General features: G+C 44.0%; 1 non-coding gene across 1 annotated transcript; it reads right to left on the bottom strand.

Annotated features, from left to right (window-relative positions):
- Positions 1–5,505: 5,505 nt before the first annotated feature.
- On the bottom strand, positions 5,506–5,577 carry TRNAC-ACA (transfer RNA cysteine (anticodon ACA)). Its single transcript has one exon. It is a non-coding gene; the product is annotated as a tRNA-Cys (tRNA).
- Positions 5,578–6,325: the final 748 nt, after the last annotated feature.

Genomic DNA, 6,325 nt, shown 5'->3' with positions numbered 1-6,325 from the left:
AGAGTATGATTACTATTAGCTATAAAGTAGATATGAAGCTCTAGAAAATAAATGGAGAAATTTAGAAGCTCTAGAAATTACTATAGATGCAGTTGGATCAAATTTTTAAGCAATAAGTTTTCATATACACACACGCACATTTCCAAGCCCTCTGGCCTTTTCAGACTAAGTCAACCAGAGCACTTTTCTTTGCAGCTTCAAGGCAGGTACTACCTGGGAAAATGAAAAGGACAATGGACTCAGGAGTCTGGCATTCTGGGACTTGGCTGGCATAGAGACAGGTGATTTGGGAGCATACATTCTCTGAAGTGGAGAGGGAGAAAGCTAGAGAGAACTGGATTTATTTAAGACCTATTGAGAGGGAGGAATTGACAGGATTAGTCTATTAATTTAGGACTGTGGAAGAGGCAAGGGAGAAGTCAAGGATGGTTCCTGGGGTTCTCTTCTCAGTAATCAGAAGGATGGAAGTGTCGTTCACTGCAGTTTGGTCTATAGAAGGAGCTGATGAATTGGGTGGGTGGGGAGCAAAAGGAGACTGCTTGTGGCCAGGGGAGGGCAGAAGGAGTCAGCCTTCAGGCTGGGACAGGCTGGGATGGAGCCATCGGAGAGAAGCTGTGCAGTGAATGGCTGGACTTCAGATGCTCAGAAGAGGTTTCAGATAGAGACAGTAATTTAGAAGACAGTCACATAGAAGACAAGAACCTGTGTAAGGGATGAGATTGCCGGGGGAAGAGTGTGTATAATAAAAAGAGAAGGTGACCCAGGACATACCCTGAAGTCAAGTGAAATGAAGTCACTCAGTCGTGTCCGACTCTTTGTGACGCCATGGACTTTAGCCTATCAGGCTCCTCTGTCCATGGGATTTTCCAGGCAAGAGTGCCGGAGTGGGTTGCCATTTCCTTCTCCAGGGGATCTTCCCAACCCAGGAATCGAACCCAGGTCTCCCGCATTGTAGGCAGACGCTTTCACCATCTGAGCTACCAGGGAAGCCTCATGTACCCTGAAGGAACATCAGTACTTAAAGGATGAAGGGATACAAATGAGCCCTCAAAGGAGACCACAGCATATTCAGGGCAGTAGGAAGAAAACCAGAAGATGACAGTGTGATGGAAGCCACAAGAAGAACATACTTCAAGAAGGAATTTGTCATCAGGGTCACATGCTGCTAAGAGGTGAAAATAGAAGTCGCAAAGTGTCCACTGGATTTAGCAATGCAGAGCCGTGACCTTGAGCAGAAGCACTCCGTTGCCATAGTGGAGCAAAACCAGATTCCAGGGGGTGGAGGAGTAGCAGGCGGCAACGCAGACACAACTGCTGCATCCACTGGGCTAATATCCCAGGATGCTAACCACCACATTCCGGAATGATCCCTGACTGCCAGCACATGGAGGGAGCGAGTGATGCAGAGACAGTGGGTACAGCTCATCATAGTAATTTCCATATTAACAACATGGCTTGGTGTTTAATTGAAAAGCACTAAACACCACTCATGAAGTAAACATTGACTTGCAGTATATTAGGCAGAGCCAGAGTAAAAGCTGGCATAGTAAGCTGTGATTCTATTCCTCTGTTAACTGCAAATCTTACCATGGGGTCACACAGAGTCGGACACAACTGAAGCGACTTAGCAGCAGCAGCAGGACCAGTTTCAATTTTGGACCAGTACTACAAATAATAATAATAAACAATAACAATCTCTGCCAATTCCCAAACACATCAAGTTGTATACTTTAAACATCTCCAGCTTTTTGTGTATCAATCGCACCTCTATAAAGCATTCTTTTTTTTTTAAAATCGCTCCCAATTGTTTAAATCCTCAGGCAAAAATGTCAAAAGAATTGACAGGCAGTCTTAAGAAATTTTACAGTATAGACTACTTAAATTTTTACTTTCTGAACTCATCCTAACCCTGTAGGTGGGATCAGTTCAGTTCAGTCGCTCAGTCATGTCCGACTCTTTGTGACCCCATGAACCGCAGCACGCCAGGCCTCCCTGTCCATCACCAACTCCCGGAGTCCACCCAAACCCATGTCCACTGAGTCGGTGATGCCATCCAACCATCTCCTTTGTCATCCCCTTCTCCTCCTGCCCTCAATCTTTCCCAGCATCAGGGTCTTTGTAAATGAGTCAGCTCTTCACATCAGGTGGCCAAAGTATTGGAGTTTCAGCTTCAACATCAGTCCTACCAATGAATACCCAGGACTGATCTCCTTTAGGATGGACTGGTTGGATCTCCTTGCAGTCCAAGGGACTCTCAAGAGTCTTTTCCAACACCACAGTTCAAAAGCATCAATTCTTCAGTGCTCAGCTTTCTTCACAGTCCAACTCTCACATCCATACATGACCACTGGAAAAACCATAGCCTTGACTAGACGGACCTTTGTTGACAAAGTAATGGCTCTGCTTTTGAATATGCTGTCTAGGTTGGTCATAACTTTCCTCCCAAGGAGTAAGTGTCTTTTAATTTCATGGCTGCAGTCACCATCTGCAGTGATTTTGGAGCCCAGAAAAATAAAGTCTGACACTGTTTCCACTGTTTCCCCATCTATTTCCCATGAAGTGATGGGACCAGATGCCATGATCTTAGTTTTCTGAATGTTGAGCTTTAAGTCAACTTTTTCACTCTCCTCTTTCACTTTCATTAAGAGGCTTTTTAGTTCCTCTTCACTTTCTGCCGTAAGGGTGGTGTCATCTGCATATCTGAGGTTATTGATATTTCTCCCAGCAATCCTGATTCCAGCTTGTGCTTCCTCCAGCCCAGCATGTCTCATGATGTACTCTGCATGTAAGTTAAATAAGCAGGGTGACAATATACAGCCTTGATGTACTCCTTTCCTATTTGGAACCAGTCTGTTGTTCTATGTCCAGTTCTAACTGTTGCTTCCTGACCTGCATACAGGTTTCTCAAGAGACAGGTCAGGTGGTCTGGTGTTTCCTCCACTAGCTTTGTTCATAGTGATGCTTCCTAAGGCCCACTTGACTTTGCATTCCAGGATGTCTGGCTCTACGTGAGTAATCACACCATCGTGATTATCTTGGTTGTGAAGATCTTTTTGTACAGTTCTTCTGTGTATTCTTGACACCTCTTCTTCTTCTGTTAGGTCCATACCATTTCTGTCCTTTGTTGAGCCCATCTTTGCATGAAATGTTCCCTTGGTATTTCTAATTTTCTTGAAGAGATCTCTAGTCTTTCCCATTCTGTTGTTTTCCTCTATTTTTTTGTATTGATCGCTGAGGAAGGCTTTCTTATCGCTCCTTGCTAGTCTTTGGAACTCTGCATTCAAATGGGTATATCTTTTCTTTTCTCCTTTGCTTTTTGCTTCTCTTCTTTTCACAACTATTTGTAAGGCCTCCCCAGACAGCCATTTTGCTTTTTTGCATTTCTTTTTCTTGGGGATGGTCTTGATTCCTGTCTCCTGTACAATGTCACAAACCTCCATCCATAGTTCATCAGGCACTCTGTCTATCAGATCTAGTCCCTTAAATCTATTTCTCACTTCCACTGTATAGTCACAAGGGATCTGATTTAGGTCATACCTGAATGGTCTAGTGGTTTTCCCTACTTTCTTCAATTTCAGTCTGAATTTGGCAAGAAGGAGTCATGATCTGAGCCACAGTCAGCTCCCGGTCTTGATTTGCTGACTGTATAGAGCTTCTCCATCTTTGGCTGCAAAGAATATAATCAATCTGATTTCGGTGTTGACCATCTGGTGATGCCCCTGTGTAGAATCTTCTCTTGTGTTGTTGGAAGAGGGTGTTGCTATGACCAGTGCGTTTTCTTGGCGAAACTCTATTAGCCTTTGCCCTGCTTCATTTTGTACTCCAATGCCAAATTTGCCTGTTACTCCAAGTGTTTCTTGACTTCCTACTTTTGCATTCCAGTCCCCTATAATGAAAAAGACATCTATTTTGGGTGTTAGTTGTAGAAGGTCTTGTAGGTCTTCATAGAACTATTCAACTTCAGCTTCTTCAGCGTTACTGGTCGGGGCATTACTGGTAGTTCAGTTCAGTTCAGTCACTCAGTCCTGTCGGACTGTTTGTGACCCCATGAATTGCAGCACGCCAGGCCTCCCTGTCCATCACCAACTCCCGGAGGATGGGTTAAATTAAATATTTTTGTGTTAAGAGATTAAAAAATTGGATTGTATCAATTGCTTTTACTGCAAAACAGCACCCCAAAATGTGACTTAAAACAATAAATATTTATTATTTTGTACAATTCTGTTGGTTAGAAAGAATTCAACACAAGCTTGCCAGTGGGGATCTCCAAGCTGAGTCTGCCCAACTGTGGTGTGCTGGCTTGCTCAGGCAGCTAATGGTAGTTGGTGGGGCAGCTGGGGCTGTATGGTCTAGGGTGGCTTCCTGCACAGCTCCGGTGGGTGGCATATGTTTGCTGGAGTGATGTGTCCATGGCCCTGTGTCTCTCTCCATCCAGCAGGGGAGCTCAGGCTCATCCATGTTGTTCCAAGGGCAGCAGGACAGCAAGCCTAATGCACAAGCATTTTTCAAGTCTCTGCTTATAGTACATTTGTTCATGTCCTGTTGGCCAAGCAAGTCACATGTCCAAGCCCAGATTTACTGGGTGGAGAAACAGAATTAACTTCTTGAGGGGAAGACCATAAATTCACATTGCAAAAGGGCATGCATGTGGGGATGAAATAATTTGTGGCTATTTTTGCAACCTATCACAACTACCTTTAGCTTAATCTGCACAATACCCTAGGAACTTCCTCTTAATTCATTTAGAGTCATAGAAACAATGAGTCATGTACATGCCATATATTCAAAAGAGAAGTATTCTGCTGCTTCTTTGTTTCAGAGGTGGTGCTAAAGCACAATGAAGGAAGGGTGTTCTGGGGCTTTGAATTCCTAAAAGGCCAGGTCTGTATCTGCCTCTATTCTATATGCCCAACGCTATGGTAACTTCATCTGAATGAATGAATGGTTTGTTTCCTAAATCTGCTGCTGCTGCTAAGTCACTTCAGTCGTGTCCAACTCTGTGTGACCCCATAGACGGCGGCCCACCAGGCTCCCCCATCCCTGGGATTCTCCAGGCAAGAACACTGAAGTGGGTTGCCATTTCCTTCTCCAATGCATGAAAGTGAAAAGTGAAAGTGAAGTCGCTCAGTCATGTCTGACTCTTAGCAACCCCATGGACTGCAGCCTACCAGGCTCCTCCGTCCATGGGATTTTTCAGGCAAGAGTACTGGAGTGGGGTGCCATTGCCTTCTCAGTTCCTAAATCTACTAACACCAAAACAACAAGAAGGGACTTCCCTGGTGGTCCAATGGTTAAGAATTACAAGTTCAATCCCTGGTTGGGGTACTAAGATCCCACACGGAGCACCCACGTGTCCCATTCCACAACAAAGACTCGACACTATGCAATAACAGTCGTGTCCGACTCTTTGTGACCCCATGGACTGTAGTCTACCAGGCCCCTCCATCCATGGGATTTCCAGGCAAGAATACTGGAGTGGGTTGCCATTTCCTTCTCCAGGAGATCTTCCCAACCCAGGGATTGAACCTGGGTCTCCTGCATTGTAGGCAGACGCTTTACCGTCTGAGCCACCAGGGAAGTCTCTAAATAAATAAACACTTTTTTTAATTTTAAAAAGTTGATTCAACTAAAAAAAAAAACAAGAAGAAAAAAAGCATAAGGACTGCTGACTCTCACAGATCTTGAATTTCATGACTTTCTAAGAATAAAAAAGGGGGGGGTGGGAATCACATAAAATTAGGCTGTACAGTAATATACTAAGGCATACTTTTCAGCTTAATTTTATTGGTTTCTGGACTCTGGACTTGTTGTGTGTATTGTTGATAAACATAACAGAGAAAAGAATTAAAGGGAAGAAAAATCTGCTAGTACATTTTCTTTCAAGATTGTACATATTAGAAAGATGTTTACTTGCCAGGCACATCATTCATTATATGCTGATCTTTGATAGCCCTTGACTGAAAGAGGTAAAGGAAACTGACCTTGGGAAAGGCAGAAACCCGACCTTTCCAGAAGGCATTCCATGTAGGGGTAGTCAGATTCTGTCCCTGGTCAGAATCCTCTTTCATGACGGCAGTTCTTCCTTTGTATCACCTGCTGGGCACTCAGAAACAATATACTTGTAAATGATCCTTATTCATCATGTTTCTGTGGTTTAATACAATCTCTCGGGAGGGAGGGGACAAGGAAGAGGATGAAATAAACCTAACGTTGTTGAAATATTGATTTGTTTCTGGTGACCTTTGACAACTGCGTTTTATCACATGAAACAATCCCTCCGGGGGGCGGGGGGGGGAGGGGACATTGAAAGGGAACTCCTTCCAAA

The sequence above is a fragment of the Bubalus kerabau genome, chromosome 3 (assembly GCF_029407905.1).
Source record: "Bubalus kerabau isolate K-KA32 ecotype Philippines breed swamp buffalo chromosome 3, PCC_UOA_SB_1v2, whole genome shotgun sequence".
NCBI lineage: Eukaryota > Metazoa > Chordata > Mammalia > Artiodactyla > Bovidae > Bubalus > Bubalus kerabau.
This window is presented reverse-complemented; position numbering and strand designations above follow the sequence as displayed.